General features: G+C 47.0%; 1 long non-coding RNA gene across 1 annotated transcript in view; it reads right to left on the reverse strand.

The window, feature by feature from the left end:
* The window catches only part of LOC132365568 (uncharacterized), a 42,892-nt gene extending 20,312 nt beyond the window's left edge, over window positions 1–22,580 (reverse strand). The window contains exon 1 of the long non-coding RNA XR_009503124.1: window positions 22,524–22,580. This is a non-coding gene — a long non-coding RNA (uncharacterized LOC132365568). The remainder of the gene's footprint in view (window positions 1–22,523) is intronic.
* Between the last annotated feature and the right edge of the window lie 399 nt (window positions 22,581–22,979).

Raw genomic sequence — 22,979 nt, forward strand, 5'->3', positions numbered from 1 at the left:
TCACCTGCATTTTCAGGTCTGGAGACAATTCCACAGCACCGTGGGCAGACCCCACTGATTAAAGTCTCTAAGACATTTGCAAATCCTAGAAATGTGGGGAAAAGGAATCCCTGTTAGCTTAATGCAGAAACTCTGATTCTGTGACTGGAGGGCAAACATCAACAAGTCTTTTGAAAATGGCATTTCCCCACCCAATCCTGGGAAATGATGGGACAGGCTGCAGTACTTTCTATAAGAAACATTTTCTGTAAGAGAGTACCCTCACTTCACCCCTCCCCAGAATATTCCTTTTTAAAAAATTCCTAGTTAGAAACTCTACATTGTCACTGATTGAAGAAAAACAGTTTTTCAAAAAAAGGAAGCAGACTCACTGGTACAGAGAACAAATTAGTAGTTACCAGTGGGGAGAGGGAAGGGAGGAGGGGCAATATAAGGGTAAGGGGAAAAAAGGGTTATTATGTGTGTGAAACTTTTGAAAATTGTAAAGCGCTATGGAATTTAAAGAGTCTTTCATTCAATTAAAAAAAAACTATAAAAAATGACTAAATAAACAAACAACAGAAAAAAAACCGTTTCTAAAAGATAACTAGCACACTAAAGCAGAAGCCTCTTAAAAAGGTGATTAAAACATTATGGTTTTTCCTATTTTCCATGACACCACCTAATAACTAACCTATTGTCATTCACACACAGGATCTGGGGAGGAGCTTTACCCCACCCCCAACTGAACATTTTTCCACTTAAAGACATGAAGAGGCAAAAATAACCCAGTTCTGCATGGTGTTAAATTATCCTTGGTGTCCTGTTAGATAACCAAGGGTTCTAAGCTGCTCTGCCTTTTTCTTTTTCATTTTTTCTTTTTTTTCTTTTTGAGACTGGAACAGCACAAGCTTTTTTCAATGGTTAAAGAATGGAGAAGTCTGCTCTGCCTTTAATAGCTCTAAGACAGTGGAAATGTCACCTTTCTTCTCGGCCTCCATTTTCTTATCTTTGAAACCAGATACGTGTCTTGGACAATCTTAATGTCTTCTCTTACTCTGAGTCTTTTTTTTTTTTTTTTTTTTTGACTGTGCCAGGCGGCATGTGGGATCTTTTTTCCCCAACCAGGGATCGAACCCGTGCTCCCTGCTGTGCAAGCGCGGAGACCTAACCACTGGACCGCCAGGGAAGCGACCTGCTGGAACCAACCATTCCTCTAACTGCCAGCACGCGCCTTTCTAAGGGGAGTATTCAAAATGTCCACCAGGGGGCGCCTGATTCACTGCAAACAGTGGCCCGGGGGTCAGGACAAACTGTGGGCAGGTGGGGTGACCCCAGTTTTCCCATGCAGTCCTGGAAGGATTCCTGGCATCCAAGGATGGGAGGTCCTCCTAGGGGTTAGGACAGAATGGCACCATCTCCTCTCCCAACCTGTTTTGCAATTTTTCCCCACCTCTGAGCAGCTGGTCTGGACAATGCTGTGTTTCTGAAATTTCTGGCATTTGGTAGTTTGGGGCCAGCTGCCTATGTGGGAAACTTTTCAGTTCATTCACTTATGATCCACCAGAAGCCAAGAATCTGGAAGCTGCTTGAAGTTGAAAAAAAGGTCTGTCTCTTGCCCTCAACCCCTGGATACTGAGAGCTGGGCTCAAGGCCAGCCTGACAGCTGTGATTGAGGGGGGGTGGTCAAGCAGGGTCCTGGGTGATGGGAAGGGGGGCAGGGGGCAGAGGAGTGGGGAGAGGTGTGCCGACGCTGTTCTTCCAAGACGTCCTGAATGCAGCTCCTCTCATGGAGGCTATAGTCAACCATGGAAAAAATATGCTGTTTCGGCCACTCTATTTGTTGCTGGAATCTCACACCACGTGGGAATTCTCTGGGTATCATTACACTCAGACACCAGATTCTACGTGCTTCCAGTGAAGTTTCTTGGATTCTTGGGGGTGCTATTTCTAAGGCTTTTGAAGAACTTCCCCAGCTCTGTAGAATATGTTTGTTATGGATTGTTTTTCCCTCAAAAAGATATGTTGAAATTTTAACCATCAGTACCTGTGAATGTGAAGTTATTTGGAAATAGAGTCATTGCAGATGTAATTGGTTATGTTAAGAGGAGGTCATTAGGGTGGGCCCTTAATCCAATAGGACTAGTGTCCTTATAAGAAGAGGATATTAGGACATAGACACAGACACAGAGAGAAGGCCATGTGATGACAGAGGCAGAGATTGGAGTGATGTTCTACAAGCCAAGGAACACCCAGGAGTGCCGGCAACACCATCAGCTGGAAGAGGCAGGAAGGATTTGCCTCTACAGGTTTCAGGTGCTGACACTGTGACTTTCAACTTCTGGCCTCCAGGACTGTAAGAGAATAAATTCTGTTGTTTAAGTCCCCCAGTTGGTGGCACTTTGTTACAGCAACCCCGGGGGAAACTAATCCAATATTGAAAGTGAAATGAGGGTGGAAGGGTTTGCATACAACGTGATGGAACACCCCAGGTCACCACAATTTTGAAAAACAATTCGGTCAATGTTTTGTTTTCCTTTCTCAATCAGTGTTGCTTTGCTCTTGCTAACACTGAACATAAGGCAGCCTTGCCAATTATCTCCAAATTTGCTCCATGGAATAACTGTTTCTCAGTCATCTCCTGCCCTTCTAACATCTCCAACCTTTTTTCTCCTTTCTTTCTCTGGTACTTCCAAACAAAGACAAAGACTGAAACAGATCGTTAACCTTTATATATTTTTTTCTTTTCTTTCACTCTCAAAAATGTCAGTCTATGGTCACAGTGGGTTGAATGGTGGCCCTACCAAAACTCACATCCACTTGGAACCTCAGACTGTGACCTTATTTGGAATAAGGGTCTTGGCAGATGTAATTAAGGTAAGGGTCTCAAGATGAAATCATCCTGGATGATGGTGAGCCCTAAATCCAATGACAGGTGTCCCTGGAAGAGTCAGAAAGGGAAAAGAACACAAGGAGAGACACAGAGAAGGCCATGTGTAGATGGAGGTGAAATTTGAAGTGATGCTGCCACAAGCCAAGGAGTGCCAGGGGCCACCAAGAGCTGGAAGAGGCAAGGAAGTATTCTCCCCTGGAGCCTTTAGAAGGAGTGTGGCTTGCCGACACCTTAATTTCAGACTTCTGGTCTCCACAACTGTGAGGGAATACATTTCTGTTGTTTTAAAGCACGCAGTTTGTGGCCAACTGTGCAGCTGCCCCAGGAAACTGATACGATATAAAAGGTCTACATGTGCTGCTCCAAGGTTGACCACTGCCCCTTCCTAAAATACTCTTCAAACTTGGCTGCTGAGGCTCTATCCCAGCTTTTTTCCTTCACTCGCTAAACAAGTATTTACTAAGCACCTACTATGTGCCAGGGACACTGCTAGGCCCAGGGCTATGGCTGCAGTGACAGACAGTCCCTGCCCCAGGGAGCTTATGATCTTCCACTAGCTTGTCTCTCCTCCTTCCTTCCTCGTCCCACTAAACAACCGTGGGATCTCCCTCTGCCCCTTGAAGCTTCTGTCACAGGAACAACCCCCAAGTCCACAACTCCATCCTTTCCCTGCGTCTCCTCGCTTTCAGACCTGCCTTCTTTGGCTGCTCCATGATTCCTCCTGGGGCCTCCTGCCGAGGCAAAGGCCTTCCTCCCTCTAAGCCCCTCTATTCCCATCAATATAACCCTGTTCTCCCGTAGAGCACCCCCCACGTGGCACACAGGTGCCTTGATGGCTCCCCTCTGACGGGGCCACGCCCAGGCCCAGCCCCAGGCCTCTTCCACCTTCTTCCCTCTCCCTTCTGGCTGCCCCGGCCCACGTCTCATCACCCAGATCTGTGTCACTCACGCAGACTAGTGGTCTGAGAACCTCACTTTCACAGGCACGCCTCACGTCAAAAACCCCCGATGGCACTGGACTGACCCCAGAATAACGTCTGGCTCCTTGGCAGGGCAGCTCTCCTTACGAGGAGCCCAGCACACGTGCCCCTGCAGGCATCCTCTGCTCCTGCCAACCTGGACCACTCACATCCCTCAACACACCCAGCCCTGTCCTCCTCCTTCCCTCCTTCCCCAGTGCCCTCGAGCTTCCCTAATCCAGCCCTTCCAACCCCTGGCCCGGCGTCAAGCTCACCTCCACAGGGAACGTGTCCTCTCCTTCTCTGGAGCACTGACGGGTCCTGGAGCAGGCGATGGCCTGCCACCTGTGCAGTATCCTGTCTCCCGCCTCCCTGTTCCTGGAACCTGAACCATGGCAGCACCAGCGCCCACCCCTCCCAGCTGCCACTATCGGAGTGGGCCCAGCAACCAGCCTCACGGTGGACCAGAGTCCCACCAAGAACATGGAAGTAGGATGGTAGATTTCAGCTCTTGGGGCACATTTTATCCTCCTTCAAGTGAAACATGAATCTCTTTAAAAAATACTGAATAGATGGAAAGAAGGTGACAAGCTCAGTGTGACGGTGAGTACTGTCCCCAGAACACACATGCCCCTCCCCCATCACCTCTGCTGTCAAGGACCCCAAGGTCCCCTGCTATGGGTTGAATTTCATATGTTGAAGTCCGAACCCCCTGGACCTCAGAATGTGACCATATTTGGCCAATAGAGTCACTGACTCTATTGTCAATGAGTCATGTGACTCATTGACCAATAGAGTCATTGCAGATGTAATTAATTAAGATGAGGTCAGACTGGAGTAGGGTGGCCCTTAATCCAAAATGACTGGTGTCTTTATAAAAAGGGGAAATTGGACACAGACATGCAGAGAGGGAAGATGATATGAAGACATAGGGAGAGGACCATCATCTACAAGCCAAGGAGAAAGGCCTCAGAAGACACCAACCCTGCCGACACCTTGATTTCAGGCTTCTAGCCTCCAGAACTGCAAGACATTTCTGTTATTGAAGCCACCCAGTTTATGACACTGTGTAACGGGACACTTACCAAATGCTCTCAGATATCTCCCAATCCTCTGTCCTAAAGAAGTGCATTTGCCCCCAGTACCCTCAACTAGAGACGTGCTTAATTCCTAAAGGGTAGTTACACAGCTCCACTGGCCGCTAATTACTCGGCTTTTCATGGTGGGTTGGGGGAGGCGGGTGCGGAAAAGCCCTGTACCCCCTTCCTTCCCCTCCCCCTTTTCTTCTTGGATCCCTTGGGGGTGTCTCCATTCAGCCAACACTGAGGGAAGGTCTGCCGTATGCAGCCACGGTGCTGGCAACTGGACCACACGTCGCACCCTGATGTGAAAAGGACGTCAGGGCACCTTCTGAACCTCACCGTGGCGTCTACATGTCTGCTGCGCGGTGAGCGAGTGCCCTCTGGACCCTGAGTTCAGCCCTGGAGTAGCAGTTGCCCGTGAGAACGTGGATCTTCTTGGACGCACAGCATTCTGTGCAAATATTCTAATTTTATTCTGTTCTTCAAAGGAAAAGAGGAGACCCTTCTCTTGGGAAATTCTAACCCACTGAGGCCAAAAATGAGAACCATTTTCCCCAAAGGGCTGGTGGGAGGCTCCTGGGCCCCAGCAGCGGTGGGCAGCTCTGGTTGTGGGTCTTGACACGTGAGACCAGGCAGGGCACGCAGCTGGGCAGGGCAGGCTGGGACGGCTGAGTCCTGTGCCCCGGGAAGGGCAGGGGGTGAGGGGCAGGCGAGCCCCAGGGCGGGACAGAGTGCCAGCCTGGGAGCAGAGCCAGGAAGGGAGGGAGTCCAGACCAGCAGGGAGAGGCCAGCCCACCACTGTGCAGGACTGGGGAGTCGGGCAGGGACCCAGGAGGAGAATAGGGTCCGGGATCTAGAGAGGCAGGCAGGTGGGCTGGGAGACGGCCATGGCCGGCCACAGGCCAACAGTTCAGGAAGGAAACGTCAGGCCCAGGCAGAGGGGGCGTGATGGTGAGCAAGGCCAGGTCTCCCAAGGATAGACTGGGAAGCTCACCAGCATAGGGGCAGCTACCCTGAGAGCAAGACCTCAACTAGCCTCCTGGCCCAGATGGTAGAAGGGAATTGTGTCTCTGAAGAAAAAGGAAAGCGCAAGTTTTCAGAAGTGGACTGACGGAGAAGCAATTTGAGAAGCCAGGCTCCTGAAAGTCGGGCAAGCGCTCCCGCCTGAGGTCAGGACCCAAATAGGATGAGGGTGTGGGGGAAGGGGAAGGGGGGAGGGGAGGTACACAGAGCAGGGAGAAAGGAGGGCTGGGGATGACGCCAGTCCGAGAGCCACGCTTTTGGAAACCAAACATCCTGATGGTCTTTGCATTGTCCCCAAAGCCACTGACCTGCCCCAGACACTTCCATGACTTAACACCAGCTCTCAGACTGCCTTTTCCACCTGGACAATAATCTTTTGAGAGCCACTGGGTTTAGAAAACACTCTTACTGCCTACGGATCTCAGGCTGGAGGACTGGTCAGCAGTCAACCCCCAGCCAATACAGGGCCAGCCTGGAGGGTAGGCGGCCCAGATCAGGAAAAAGTCTTATTTGGTCTGCATCAGAGCTCTTGGGAGAGATGAAAAGGCGTGGGTGGTTGAGCAGGTGACATTGAAAGTTGACCTGCGTTGATGTTTGAGTTGTGAAAACCCATTAACCAGAAGACTAATGTTTAGCTTTCTGCTGCTGTTGATAAGAGCAGGGTGCTTAGGAAAGTTGCACCTTTTACCATTTCCTGACCTGGAATAAAAATAGCTTCTTTTTTCCATCAATAGATAGACAAATTTGGGGTTTTATCCTTTAGTGAGTTTGATCAACCTACAAATAGTTCATCTTTCCCTGTAATTCTAAAAAAAAAAAAAAAAAAAAAAAGCCATGTTGTGACATTTAAAAGGAAAAGGCATTGGTAGAAATCATCTGCTGTTTTGCAACGTCTCCCTCCTCTTTCCCCTCCCCACCACCCACTATTCCACTTGCAGAAGCGCTGGCAGGGGTGACGTCTCTGGATTAGAAATTCCGCGGCTCCACAGTCTCAAAAGACAGAGCTAACGTGGGTGAGTACGAATGACTGATTCTCAGTGAGTCTGAGAACCAGAAACTTACAAGAGAAATGACCTCTTCTCCTGGAACTGATCGTCTGAGGAATCGGGCAGCCAGGCCGACAGCACTCATGCTGCACCTTTCCCTGCGACGTGAAGGCTGGCCCTCCACGATGACGAACACGCAGAGAATCCAAGACACCTGGACGCGCCCCTCCTCCACCAGCTTACACAAGACAAGGGGCCCACGTGGGCACAGTCACCTGGTCCTGCAGACAAGGCTTTGCGTGAGACAGACAAAGGCAATGAGAGCGTTCTGGTAGGAATTATCTGAATAGGAACGGCCAGGGTGCTCAGGGGGTTGGGGGGGGGGGGGTTGTTGTTTTTTTTCCCAAGAAGGGCAGAAGCTGATGCGTGGGGGAGAAGATCCAGGGACCTGAAATCTTTGTCCCAGAAGCTAACCCCGGCCTGAGCCTGTGGGAGAAGCCCTGCATTGTAATCTCAGGCTATTCTTGGCTCTTCATCTCTGGGACCCGTGAACCCCACCTGTGTGGATGGAAGGGGCTGACTTCCTGACCCAGTTTAGGGGCCCCAAGTCTCGGCAGAAATTTCCAGGTGGCGTCCTGGAAGGAGCAAGCCAGGCTGCTGGGCCTGAGTGGTTGCAGGTCTCAGCAGGGGTGTCTGACGGCCGTGAGGGCTGTGTGAACCTACCCTGCGCCTGCTCGGACACAGCCTGCGGGGAGGTGGGCGTGGGAAGGAGGGAAGGGGAAGCAGGTCCACCAGGAGGTGCTGCTCCTGGAGCTGGTAGAGATGTCAGCCACGTGGCCTCTGAGTGCCAGGGCGCCGGTCCGCCGCCAGCACCCCATCAGGAGAACTCAGTCCCCACCAGCCGTCGGCTCATCGACCCACACCCCAAGCCTCTGTGGAGCCGTGGGTGGCCCGTCTCGCCCCACCTTACACCTCACATCCCACCTGCCCTCCCTGGCCCAGGCTGGCCCAGGGTGGGAGTCGAGGAACCGGTGTTGGACACGTAGCGACCCACAGGCTACTTTCTGGGAAGGAGGCCTGGGACAGGTGGCTGAATCTCCCCAACTTCACCTTCTCCTGCACAACAAAGAATACCAGAGCCACTTCTGTTATTGTAAAGATCAAAAAACTGAAGCTTGTGGCAGTCCTTCTTAGAGCAGGGAACAAATAGAAGGCTTCCCTCTTCGAAGGCAGAAGGGGTGTCTTGGCTTCACTGCTTCTCCAATCTGGGTCCTCCAGACTTGCCCTCGGAATGGGAAAGAGGGCAGTGATTAAGGAATTAGGAACGTCCGCTGTAAAGTCAATTCTCCTTTCATCGTTGTAGCTTCTGTAACAAATCCAAGTATCCCCATCGGCAGGTGGATATTTTGGGCAGGCCAGAGCAAAGGTAACCGACAGGGTTTGTTACCAATTAAAACCAAGTAAAATCAATTTTAATGTAATTTTAAATTAAAATTTTAAATTTTAAAATAAGTTTCAAATGTTAAAACTCACCAGCCCAAGACTACCTGGGGCATACTTGGAGTCACAGTTAGGTGTATTAGCTTAGAAAGGAGAACAGTGGGGAAACTGCAGAGCACCTCAAATGGGGGGAATCAGGAACTAACGCAGACCCTTCCATAGGCTTATCATAGGGTGATTTATAATCAAGGCAAGTGGCCGGAAAAACGTCGTATCTTTAGAACAGGTGAAGAACACGTGAGTCCGAGCAGAGTTACCTGAGCTCAGCTTGTCTGTAGTCTTGTTGAGAACATAGGTCTGAACAACCTTGGTTTGTCTCCCGTGTCATGGTTTAATAGGTTTATTGTTTGGGGATATAGCGCAGTTTTGTAAGCGGTGGCTTCTGTTTCAATTCCGTTTCCTCTCACAGCCTAACTACCAGTAGGTTCAGTTTTTCCTTTATCATACATAATTTTCAGAATGCTGACACATCAAAATTATAGTGCTTTATCTTGATTTACCAACTTTAGACCAAAATCTTATAACTTATAGCTATGAAAGATGAGTGATTTATCTTAAATACTAACCCCCAACACCTCCACCTTCTCCACATTTTTGTTAATTTTATTTTACTTTTAGTTCTTCCACTGGTTATGTTTATAACTCTCAACCAGTAGTTCTCAACAGGGGGCAATCCCCTTGGGCGTGTGTTGGGGGGGGGGGGTGCGTGCATTTGGCGATGCCCGGAAACAGCGTTAGGTTGTTACAACTTGGGGGTGAGGTTGACATCTAGGTAGAGGCTAGCAATGCCGCTAAACATCTTACAATGCACAGGACAAACCCCAAAACAGAGATTTCTCCGGCCCAAACCGTAACAGTGCCCAGGGTGAGAAACCCTGCTTTAAACAATACATTCAAACCTCTTGGCCCATCAACCTTAGACACTACTGGACTTTGCATCCTCTGTGATGAAGAAATGTGGCCTGTCTCCTCCATTCCATCTCTTCCCTCTCTTGCAGCCATGCCAAGGTTTGATCATCCGCATTCTACTTAGACTGAAAACTGAGAATTTGGTCCAAACGTTGGTTCTTAAATACAAAACCCAATAAACAGTGTTTACAACACCATGGCTATGTAAATATTGATCTCTGAACCACGTGATGTGATTCAACCCATGAAGCAGGAAATACCGTGCTTTGCCACCAGCTTGGGCCCCTCCAAGGAGACAGAGCCAGGTGTCAGGGTCTACTGGATTCTTTCTTCTTACACCTCACCACCAGCTCCAATCATGCCCCACTTTAGTTTCCTTCATGTTTGAACCATGACATCCGTGTGCAGTTTTTGGGTTTGATGGAGTTTAAACATTTGTTCACAAAAGAAGCATATTCTTTCACCTCATCATAAAATCATCCAGCTTTCTTAATCACACTCTTTGTTCAGAGAATCTAGTTTCACCTTAAAGCTGTGCTCCCTAAAGTCTGTTCTTCTCATCCTAATTTGGAACGTTTGCTTCCTACATCCACTGAGTGGCTCGCATCCTGACACCTATGTTCTGTTTTCTCCTGGGTTAGGTTCACTTGTGCCTGCAGCCTTCCCTTCCCTTCACTGGATTCTTTCTAGCTCCAGGAGGTGGTACATTCTGTTGGTGAAGTGCTGGACTCTCGGTGCAACTTCAGGCCCACCACATAGTAGCTGCACTACCCTGGACCAGTTCCCTAATCCTCCTATACCTCAGTTTCCAGTGTATAAAATGAGATTATAATGATAAATAGAGTGACTTAACTCAAGGTAACTGTGAGGATAAAATTAGTTCCTGCATATCAAGTGTTTAAAACCATGCTTGGTATTTTGTAAGCCCTTGATAATTGCTGGCTATAATTGTCATTATTTTACTAGAGTATATCCTTAAGTAATTTTTCCAGACAGATTACATGGAAGGTAAAACTTTCTGAGTCTTTTCATGTATGAAATGTCTTTATTTTGCCTTCTCAGTTGATTGACAAGTTGCTAGATATAAAGTTCTATGTTTGAAATCACTTTCCTTCAGAACTTTGAAGGCATTGTCTTACTGTTTTCTAATATCCAGTGTTGTTGATGAGAAATTCAATGAAAATGTGATTCTTGTCCCTTTGTATATAACCTTTCTTTACATCTGTGAGTTTTTAAGGTCTTCTCTTTATGTTTGGTGTTCGGAAATTTCACAAGGACCTGTCTAGGTATGAAATTTGACCTATTCAACTTGCCCAGTATTTGTTGAACACTTTAGTTGAGCCTGTGTTTCTCTTCAGCTCTGATAGGTTTATTTTAAGCTCTGGTACTTTCCTTCTATTATTTTTTCTGAATATTTCCTCCTTTCAATTTTCTTCTTCTGTATTTTTGGAACTGCTGTCTGATAAAATACTGGACTTACTGAATTGATCCTTTATGTCATCTACATTTTCTTTCTTATTTCCATCTTTTTATTCTGGAAGATTGCCTTTACTCTTTCTTCTAAGTCTTTTATTACAGGTTTTATTTTGATAATAATATTTTTAATTTTCAAGAACTCTTCTTTATTCTCGAAGTGCTCCTTTTTCAGAGCAACTATTCTCATTTTATAAATGCAATATCTTCTAAAATTTCTCTAAGATTCTTATTGAAAGTTGGATAGAAATTTTGTTTTGAGTTCTTATCTGTTGACTAGTTTATTGATTCTTTCTCTGGCATCAGTTATTTTGCTTATCATTTTGGTCCTCCTGCTTGGGGCTATTTTTCCTTTTAATGTATGGTGCTCCTTGGTTGCCATTCATATTTATACACCAAAAGACAGGGTTGGTTAGTACAGGTAGCTATCTTCTGTTATCGTGTAGGCCGGACCAACTGCCTAGATGGGCTAGCTGGGAATTGTGGAGAATTTGTTCTCAATCCTCTCATATCCATCACCTCTCCCTCTCCCCTTCTCCCCACATAGACCACTCGCTCTTTCCCTCTACTGGATTCTTCTCTCCCTGGCCCCCACCTCCCAGCCACTAGCCCATCCAACAACTGCAACAAGTCAATACCTACAGTGTGAGTCAGCCTAAAATAGCTCTGCAAAGGCTTTGGCAGCATTGGATCACTTCCCAAGGATACCGCCTTAGTGCCAGGTTATCTCATTTCCCAGGTGCCCAGTAGATACACGTTGCTCGTCCAAAGTTAGTATCAGCATTTTGTAGACAGGGTGTCAGAAGCCCTGAAGTTAATGCACCCAAGCAGCTCAAAGTGGCCTGTACAGTCTGCTGGTGTCTGCACATCCCACATCTGGATGTGGCACAACCTAACTGTCCAGTATAAGGAGTCTATTTGGTACAGTGGCCCCTGGAGAACCTTTAGGGCACTGCCGGACTGCCCACAGCCATCGGAAGTGGATCCTGGGTATTGAGATTTAAGGCATTAGTATGGAAGACTCATTGTCCTAGGTTCATGCCTGAAGCAGAAATGCTATTTTCATTTCTTTCTGCCTTTGTATATAACGGGATCAAAACAAACTGAGGGCTGGAGATAGACAGAACTATTCCTAGGAACCAGAAAGCTATTTCCAGCAGCCAACACATTCCTGTGATTAACATGAAAGATAGTTGGATGCATTTTCCACTCTGAGGGGCTTGCAGTGGGGACAGAGTACAGGTCAGTTACTATCAATGAACTAATCTACTGTCAACTTTACTGTAGAATTATATTCAAGCTGAACTATGAGAAGCAAAAGAAAGAATGCTGTTCAAGAAGGATTTTCCAAAGAAAGAGTTAAAAAAAAAAAAATCCATTGGTTTCAATGGCAGTGGTAAAACAAGAACGTTGATCTGCATGCCTTGTCCCGGTTGACTAGTTCTCCAGCTAAACTAGCAAACACCAGAGACTGAATCAAGAGTAAGAGCTGTATCTGTGCCTTCCTTAGTTCTTTGCTCTGAGTAAAAATACAAATACCTGTATTCAACTCCCAACCCCCTTTATTGACTAATTCATGGGATCCAGTTGACCACCACTGATAAGTTTTCCCACTCATTTTTAAGAAAATAGGTTCAATTTAATTATTCTGGATTAAATACGTTTGGCTCTCAGTTTCTCCTAGAAATTCAAAGTTGAAGAATCTTTTTGTTTCTCTTAATGAGCTACTATAATAATAATAATAAACTAACACTACCGTATTACTCTCCTAGGGCTTCCATAACAAAGTACCACAAACTGGGTGGCTTAAAACAACAGAAATTCATTCTCTCCCAGTGCTATGGGCCAGAAATCCAAAATTAAGGTGTAGGCGGGATTGGCTCTTTCTTGGGGGCTCAGAGAGAAAACGTCTGCTCCATGCCTCTGTCCTAATTTGCGGTGGTTGCTGGCAACCCTTGGAGTTCCTTGGCTTGTAGCTGCATAATTCTCATCTCGGCCTCAGTTGTCACATGACTGTCTTCCCTCCATATGTCTGTGCCTTCACATGGTGGTGTCTGCTGTATGTATCTCTGTGTTCATTCTTCCCTTCTTAGAACTAACATCTTAATTACATCTGCAAAGACCCTATTTTCTTTTCTTGTTAAAAAATTATTTCTTTATTTCTTTATTTATTATTTATTTATTTATTTTTGGCTGTGCCGCGTCTTAGTTGCGGCACATGGGATCTTCGTTACGGCATGCGGGATCTTTTTAGTTGCGGCATGTGGGATCTTTAGCTGTGGCATGTGGACTCTTAGTTGCGGCATGCGTGCAGGATCTAGTTACCGACCAGGGATCAAACCCATGCCCCCTGCACTGGGAGCGCAGAGTCTTACCCACTAGACCACCAGGGAAGTCCCAAGACCCTATTTTCAAATAAGGTCGCATTCCCAGGTACCAGGGGGTCAGGACTTGAACATATCTTTTGGAGGGTACCCAACCCACAACAACTGCCTACCTAGTCCCACAAACATTGGTCTGGTTACATCACAGAAGGTGGGGATCCAGGGCTATCAGACAAAGCATCCTAGATCCTGATCCCAAGTTCTCAGCCTGTGACTATGCATACTGTTTCTAACAATGACATTAAAGGACCCTAGGGCTTCCCTGGTGGTGCAGTGGTTAAGAATCCGCCTGCCAATGCAGGGGACACGGGTTCGAGCCCTGGCCCGGGAAGATCCCACGTGCCGCAGAGCAACTGAGCCTGTGCTCTAGAGCCTGTGCTCTGCAACAAGAGAAGCCAAGACAATGAGAAGCCCGCGCACCGCAACGAAGAGTAGCCCCCGCTTGCCTCAACTAGAGAAAGCCCATGAGCAGCAACAAAGACCCAATACAGCCAAAAATTAAAAAAACAAATTAATAAATAAATTTAAAAAAAAAAAAGGATCCTAAAGGTTGGTTATGTTGAAATCTGCCAAAGACCTCTAACCTTGAGACCCAGAAAACCCCAAGAATCTAAGCTCTTAGTCCTGGTCCCAAAATCAGCCCATCCTCTGGGTCACTAGGGTGTGTGGAGACTGCCCTGATGGTCTCCTGGCCACGGATCCAGCCCGTGCAACCTTCCTCTGCAGCTTACAGAGCCGTCGGTGGCATATCGCACTGCTCTAAGCATCTAACAGACGGCAGGATGTGGCTTTGCATGGTAGTTTGAAATGATAAAGAAAATATATATTTACCAAAATGTGAACTGAACTAGGATGTCCGGATGCTGAGTGAATGTACTGTGCATCAGTGTTTAACAGCTGGGGCCATCGGTTTCACAGGGCTGATTCAAATAATGTTTCCAACTGTACAGGCCGTGCAGGAAAAAGTGGCACACGGATTGGCTTATAGGAAAATATACAAATGGAGGGGGAAAGAAAAAAACAACCCCAGGGGGAAAAAAAAGAAAAAGGCTAAAAGGAAAAATAAATGTACAAGTGTACCTCTTAAGTCTCACAAATCTGCAGGGATTTGTAACTCAGGAAAACCCTAAAGTGAAACACAAATTAAAAAGTGACCAAGAGCCATAATCCACATTCCTAAATAAGTTGTCTTTTCCAGTAATGAAAAAAGAATAAGACTGTAAATATACAATATCGGTCTCCGTCATTATAGCTTCTTTCATTTCTTTCTTAAAATATTAGAAAGCAAACAAATCCTGCATTCTAATCCATTATAAACCAGTTCCATATCTAATCAACTTGAAGCCAAAGCCATATGGACTGTGCAAACATTAAAAAAAAAAAAGAAAAGTAATTCTAAGATAAGCAAAACAGGAAATTGGAGGTTGATGATGATGAAACTGATATCCAAATGGTAATCTGAGCGCTCAAGTCACTAAACCCTTCCTGCACCATAAACAGAGTTTCTTGGGGAGTGTTTCACTTTCTTTCCCTTGAGGTTTGGTGGTAGGTTACACCAGTTAGTGCAAATCATCATCTTTCTCTTTATTACCCCCATCTCGGCAGGATGTGCCGGGGCTGCAGGATTCGAGTGCACCAGGCGTTTCCATCTGCTCTGCCGAATGCTGTGTGGTCCACCCTGCAACCAAAGAAAGTGCAGATGGATCCACCTTGGTTTCCCAGTGGCTACGAAAGCCAGTCTGCCTGTCTAGACCAGGCTTCTCAACCTCAGCGCTCGTCACACTTTGGGCCCAATTCTTTGTCGTGGGCGGACTGTCCTGGGCCTTGTCTGGCCTCTACCCACTAGATGCCAGTAGCAACCCCTTCAGTTGTGATGATCAAAAATATCTCCATAGGGGCTTCCCTGGTGGCGCAGTGGTTGGGAGTCTGCCTGCCAATGCGGGGGACACGGGTTCGAGCCCTGGTCTGGGAAGATCCCACATGCCGCGGAGCAACTGGGCTCGTGAGCCACAACTACTGAGCCTGCACGTCTGGAGCCTGTGCTCCGCAACAAGAGAGGCCGCGATAGTGAGAGGCCCGCGCACCGCGATGAAGAGTGGCCCCCGCTTGCCGCAACTGGAGAAAGCCCTCGCACAGAAACGAAGACCCAACACAGCCATAAATAAATAAATAAATAAATAAATAAATAAATAAAAATTAAAAAAAAAAAAAAGGCTTCAGGAAACACTGAAAGACTTTTAAAAAAAACCCAGAAAACTCCATATATTGCCAAATGTCCCTGGGAGGGAGGGGCAAACCGCCTGCACCTGAGAACCACTTATTTAAAGGAACCTTTGCTGGAAAGAGCTCGAATCATGCATTTCAGAAAGTGTTACTTCATTAGACTTCACAGAGGGAATTAATTATGATGCTTTGGACTTGAACGTCACCTTCTCCATAAGACCTCCCCTGACCGCCCTATTTACACTCACCTACTATTTCCGTTACTTACTTATCATGTTTATTGTTTAATAGTCTTTCCCCCTGCTACAATACATGCAATTCCGGGCACATAATGGGTGCTCACAAAACAATCGTTCAATAGTGAAGAATGAAGGCCAAATTCCACACGATGTAAACAATGAAGAGACGCATTCCCCACATAACCAGCATAACCAAAGTGCTGGGTGAGGCACAACCAGGGTTTGCTGACTCAGTAGGCCCAGCCACAGACCCCGGGGTCTGCCTTTCCCGCTCTGCTCCTCACGAAACACGTCAATGCCTGGCGGGAACTCAGTCTGTGGGGCGCCCACGGCATCCCCATCAGAAGCATCATTTGTCACTCTGGGACGAGCTACGTTTCTTTTCCACTTTGGCTGTGGCGCTGCAGAGAGTGGGGCTTATCACAGGACACCCCTGATTGGCTCACTGTTGCCCTTACAGGGAAGGGCCTGTCAGGGGTCCCAGAGGGCAACGTGGGGCTCCTCGTGCCCCAGCGAGGCTGCTGAATTCATCCCATCAGGATGTCCCTTCCCCGCCCCGGCTAGTCAGGCTGACAATGCTCACCTCCCGCCATCCCCACGCGCGAGCCGACGTGAAAGGCTTACAGCAAACCCCCCATCCTGCCAGAACCAGGAAAACACTGATACAGCCAAGGAGGAAGTCACATTCACTCCTTCTGTCAGCATTTACTAAGCACCTACTGTGTGCCAGCCCCTGTGTTAGGTGCCGAGCAAACACAGCCCTGCCCTCCTGACAGGAGGCAGGTGGAAATCAGATTTATTTGGGGGGTTTTGATAGCTTCAGAGTCCCGGTCACAGAGAAAAACTCAATCAAGGTTTTAAATTGCATATGTGTGAGTGAGAACAAGAGAGAAAAGGAGGGAACACACGTGAGAGAATTAGCTCCTGACATGCCCGGTAGGAACCCCTAAAAAACAAACCTCCATCACTGATTTCCCCAACAATCATCCCAAACACTTCATCAGGGAGAGAGAACAACTCCTTTTCCTCTTGAGAGTCGGTACAGTATTGTTTTTCAATGTTTCAAACCCATAAACAAACACCCCCATGTATAAAATCCCATTTCACTCAAGAATCATCTATCTTCATCTCAAACGCACATTTATGCTTCTTGGTCAAAAAAAAGAAAAAACACTAAAGAGACTTTGGTGGCCATTCCATCAAATCTGAGAGGATAGAGAAGCCTCAACTGTCAGACTTTATCTGATTGGAAGGTGTCCAGGCATGGGTATTATCTGAGAGCGTTTACAGAGCACAGGAGTGAGGGTGCCTGGGAGGAGGAGGGTCCTGCAGGAAATTCTGAGCAGGACATTGAAAAGTTGAGGGAAATCCTGCATTGTCACAGCGAGATAGGTTTAAGAACAGCCTTACAAGTAGCCCAAAGTGAGGGACCTTCCTTTCCAATGAGAGAGACTCCATTTAAAAAAAAAATTTGTTTTATATTGGAGTATAGTTGATTAACAATGTTGTGTTATGGAAGCAACCTAAGTGTCCATCGACAGATGAGTGGATAAAGAAGATGTGGCACATATATACAATGGAATATTAACTATAAAAAGAAACGAAGTTGAGTTATTTGTAGTGAGGTGGATGGACCTAGAGTCTGTCATACAGAGTGAAGTGAGTCAGAAAGAGAAAAACAAATACCGTATGCTAACACATATATATGGAATCTAAAAAAAAAAAAAAAAAATGGTTCTGAAGAACCTAGGCGCAGGACAGGAATAAAGATGCAGACGTAGAGAATGGACTTGAGGACATGGGGAGGGGGAAGGGTAAGCTGGGACGAAGTGAGAGAGTGGCATGGACATATATACACTACCAAATGTAAAATAGATAGCTAGTGGGAAGCAGCCCCATAGCACAGGGAAATCAGCTCGGTGCTTTGTGACCACCTGGAGGGGTGGGATAGGGAGGGTGGAGGGAGACGCAAGAGGGAGGGGATATGGCGATATATGTATATGTATAGCTGATTCACTTTGTTATACAGCAGAAACTAACACACCATTGTAAAGCAATTATACTCCAATAAAGACGTTAAAAAAAAAAAAGGGCCACTGATACTTTCAGAAATTAAAAAAACAAAACAGAACAAGAAAACAATGTTGTATTAGTTTCAGGTGTACAGCCAAGTGATTCAGTTATACATATACATGTATCAATTCTTTTTCAAATTCTTTTCCCATTTAGATTATAAGAGAATATTGAGCAGAGTTCCCTGTGCTATACAGTATTTCCTTGTTGGTTATCTATTTTAAATATAGCAGTGTGTACATGTCAATCCCAAACTCCCAATCTATCCCTCCCCGTCATCCTTCCCCCCTGGTAACCATAATTTCATTCTCTAAGTCTGTGAGTCTGTTTCTGTTTTATAAATAAGTTCATTTGTATCATTGCTTTTAGATTCTGCATATAAGAGGTATCATATGGTATTTGTCTTTCTCTGTCTGATTTACTTCACTTAGTAGGATAATCTCCAGGTCCATCCACATTGCTGCAAATGGCATCATTTCATTCTTTTTAATGGCTGAGTAATATTCCATTGTAGATATGAGAGACTCCATTCACGTAATGCCACACCAGCGAGAGTTCCCCAAATCGTTTTGTTTAGGACCCCACCCCAAGAACACTAACTGAACTACCTTTTCCCTAGCCTGACAAGACCCCAGCCTCAAATTTATTTTTCTGCTTACTATTTGCTTAACTTTGAGGGGTCAAAACTCCATTTCCAGCAGTGGATGCAGCTTCCAAACACCTGCAGCCCAAGCCTCACCGGAGCACAGTTTTTTCGGTTGTTCCTGACACGCCCTTCGTGTGCCGCTGCAGACGTTTCTTGGCGATCTTACTCTGCCCTGTTGCGGTCCCAGGGAGGAGGTGGAAGGGACTTGCACAGTGCCATTGCATCACTTCCCTGACAGGGAGCCACCTTTTGCTGTGTGCATAAAATCGGGCTTAAGCCAGTGCCAACAAGACTTACCTGGTCACAGATAACCAAGGGAAAAGACTCAAAGTGACCTCTTAGAAAGGAAACCCCAGGGCTCCCCTGGTGGCGCAGTGGTTGAGAATCCGCCTGCCAATGCAGGGGACACGGGTTCGAGCCCTGGTCTGGGAAGAAATCACATGCTGCGGAGCAACTGGGCCCGTGAGCCACAACTACTGAGCCTGCGTGTCTGGAGCCTGTGCTCCGCAACAAGAGAGGCGGCGACAATAAGAGGCCCGTGCACCACGATGAAGAGTGGCCCCCGCTCGCTGCAACTAGAGGAAGCCCTTGCACAGAAACGAAGACCCAACACAGCCAAAAAATAAAAATTAAATTTAAAAAAAAATAGCAAAAGAAAAGAAACCCCACATGCTCATTGAACATACAGTGGAATATTACCCAGCCTTGGAAAGGAATGGTGCACGCTGGTACCCGCTGCCGTGCCCATGAACCTTGAAGATATTATGCTGAGTCAAAGAAGCCAGATGCAAAAGACCACATATGGTATGATGGCATTAATAGGAAATATCCAGAACAGGCAAATCTATAGAGACAGAAAACGGATTGGGGGAGTTGGGGAGAGAGCAGAAATGGGATGCAACTGCTTAATCGGTTTCCTTTTGGGGTAAGGAAACTGTTTTGGAACTAGATACGGGTGTGGTTGCACAACATTGTGAGTGTGCTAAATGCCACTGAGTTTTTCATTTTAAAATGGTTAATTTTATGTTATGTGCGTTTTGCCTCAATAAACATACACACATGCGTTACCGGCAACCTGAAAAGAGGCTATGATTTTAACCTTTTGATGTCACCTGGATGTCTTCTGTAAGTTGTACATGTGTCTTAATAATGAAACTCCTTGCATTATATACACAAGACACATTCTTGGATTTTGATAATATTTTTTTAAAAAAAGGGGAGTAACATCTGGTGTAGGGGCTGAGATCTGGTGTATCTGCAATGGAGTTATACACTGACAAGTCTCGATAAGAATAATTTGCTCGAGGGGAAAAAGGAGCACAATTCCAGAACATGTGGCTCTCTCCTCTCTAGGAGAAACATCAACCCAGAAATGGGGGTTTTTAGGGAAGAACATATATTTTGGGGAGTTCCCGCCCAGCCTGTGGTCCCAATGCACTGTTGTCTCTTTAGTAGCATGTGGTCGTAATGACAGACTTTGCCGATTGCTTTCCACATCTGCGTTAGGGGTTGGGTGACATGAGTTTCTTGTTTTGGTGCTTGACGAGTGACATGGGGTGTCAGATGTCACAAAGCATTAAATAAAACCTCACAGAGATGGAGATTGGTACCATGTTTATTTGGAAGTGCCAGGGGCTGCTTAATTGCAATTTTGTAGAAACAAACTATTGGCTGAGAGTTACTTTTATCAGTCAGGTTTTTTGTTTCTGCCATTTCCAGGGTGAACCTCAAGTACCAAGGCCAGTCCTCTGAGGCTGGAGTCATTTCCCATGCAGGCTGGGGGCTGATGGCATTTGAGGAGCTAATCACAGGTCCTGCCTGGGGACCTTGCCTTGTCTCACTGGTGTCCCAGGGCTCCTGCCCTAACTCATGCCAAAGAAGCTCATGGCTCACACCCCCGTGTCCGATGAGGGACCACCACCCTCATCTACCGTCAATTATTCCAAAGCTGACTTACCCAGTTTGGGACTAATTCTGGGCTCTTGATTCCTTCCCCTCCCCTTCCTCTACTCCTGTCTGGCTGATGGCACCTCTGCCAGAGGACTCAGGCAAGTCAGCCAAAGGGAGAGAAAGTCAAGAGAAGCCCTTTCTGCTGCGTTCCCTCCAGGAACAGGAGAAGATTTGAATGGGGAGGGAGGCTACATAATTCGCAGGGCCCAGTGCAAAATGAAAATGCAGGGGTCCTTATTAAAAGATTGTTGAGGGACTTCCCCGGTGGTCCAGTGGTTAAGAATCCGCCTTCCACCGAAGGGGACGCGGGTGTGATCCCTGGTCAGGGAACTGAGATCCCACATGCTGCGGGGCACCTAAGCCTGTGCGCTCTAGAGTCCATGCGCCACAACTAGAGAGAAGCTTATGCACCGGAACTAAGACCCAACGCAGCCAAATAAATAAATAAAATTTAAAAATAAATATTTTTTTAAAAAATCGTTGAGAATTTCAAGATGGCGCTAGAAGAGCTTTAAAGCAAGCACCGGCCCTTCTAAGCACGGGGGCCCTTGGGATTGCACAGGTCTAGGCCTCTGATGCTGGTGAGGCAGTGCGGGTGGTAGGAAGGTTGATATACAAGAAACTCTAGATATGCGATCTTCATCCTGAGTTAAGGGGTCCCAAGTTCTAGGAACAGTACCTAAAACTGGGTGGATTCGTCTTCTGTGTTCCAAGTCCAGACTTCCATCCCCCCAAATGGTGAGAGAAGGCAGGTTTGGGGAGGAGCTGGTGAGCTGAGGTTGGAACAAGCTGAGCATGAGGGGGTGGTGGGACATCCCAGTGGAGAAGTCAGCTGTGGGAAACAGAACAGCCCCGAACCTGGAGTCACCCAGCAGCCCCACTGCCCATCCTCCTGGCACAGCAAGTCCAGCAGAGATCATCTCCCCCACTCTCTGCTGAATAAAATTCCCAAGGGACACAAATGGACCCAGCTTCTGGCACATGCCCATCCCTGAACCAATCACTGTGGCCAGGGGACCGGGTACTCTGATTGGTCAGGTCTGGGTCATGTGCTCCACCCATGTGGCCAGGAGAGGGTGAGGCAGCTTGATTGACAGCTCCATCAGAAACTGCAGGGAATAGGGGATGGTTCCCAAAGGCAAAGTATATGCTGCAACCAGAAGGGCAGTGGAAAAGTGTGTTGGATGCACAAAAAATAAATCAAACAAAGTGATCCGCAACAACTCAAGCTAAGTCATACAAAAAAGGAAACATAACTGCATGAAAAACTGGGAATCCTAGACTAGAGCTAGCTTCAGAGAGTCCAGAAACCCACATGTATCACCAGATCTCCCATCTATCTATTTGGTTAACTACTGATCCAGCCATCCATCCGTCCACCCATCCACCCACCCATACATCTGTCTTTCTCACGGTCCTGCTTCTATCTATGCATTTTTAAGGCACAAGTCGCTAAAGCCAGACTATTGAGGTTCAAGTCCAGATTTCATAACCTATAGTTATGTGTCCTTAGGACAATTTACTTAAACTCTCTGTGCCTCAGTTTCTCCATCTGCAAAATGGGGATAATAAACTATCTCATAAGACTGATGTGAAGATTAATTGAGTTATTCTTTTAAAGCACTCAGAACAGCACCTGGCACATAGTAATTGTTCCATAAATGCCAGTTCTCACTATTGTCACTGTAGGTGGGCTCTTTGCATGTGGCTGGGGTGGGTGGGGTGGGAGAGGGGTGGGGAACAGCCATAGGCAGCTCCAGCCCTATGCTATTGCATCTGAGCAAACCGAAAGGACAGAGAGTCACTCTTCCCAGCATCTACGCATAAAACCTCAGGAAAGCACACTCAGATGCCCTGGCCTGAGTCACATGCCCATGTCTGGGTTACTCACTGTGGCCAGGGGTGGGATACTAGGATTGACCAAGCAGGCATCATGTGTCCACAGCTGTGCCTAGGAGGAGGGTATGTGATTGGCAGTCTACCCAGAACCCAGACAAGGGGCTGGCTTTTACCAGGAGGCAGAGAGAAAGAATGCTGGGTAGACTAAAGCCACAGATGTTCTCTACGCTGGTAAACTTTCTGGGGGGGCTTCAGCACCCCCTTATAAAGTTTGTATCTTGAAAGAGCTATATATGACTATCATCTTTTCTGGTCAGAAAGAAAATTCAGAAACATCTACAGGGTGGTCTGTGATGGGCCATTACTTCAGGTCCAGCCTCCAGGTTCCAGAACCGTCTGTGCGCCCTGCACAACTTGCATGAGCCCCAGCTGCTGGTACAACGCTTGGCACACGATGGGCCCTTCTTGCTGACTCTGCTGCCAGCCCACGCTCACGATGGTTCCTCTCGTGTCCCAGAGTTCTTAGGAGCTTGTCTTCACATGGGATTTCTTCTGAGGGGATTCTTCATGGCCTGGTTTGTGGAACCAATTTTAGGTACGTTCTCAGATTAAGAATCACTCACCAGGGACTTCCCTGGCAGTCCAGTGGTTAAGACTCCTCCCTTCCACTGCAGGGGGCGTGGGTTCGATCCCTGGTCGGGAGACTAAGATCCCGCATGCTGCATAGCGCGGCCACAAAAAGAATAACTTTTTTTTCCCCACTTAGAACCTTGGATGTGAAAAAAAAAAAAACCTCTTGGCTTCTGGGTCCTCCATTCACA

This window comes from Balaenoptera ricei, chromosome 4 (assembly GCF_028023285.1).
Source record: "Balaenoptera ricei isolate mBalRic1 chromosome 4, mBalRic1.hap2, whole genome shotgun sequence".
Classification (NCBI taxonomy): Eukaryota; Metazoa; Chordata; class Mammalia; order Artiodactyla; family Balaenopteridae; genus Balaenoptera; species Balaenoptera ricei.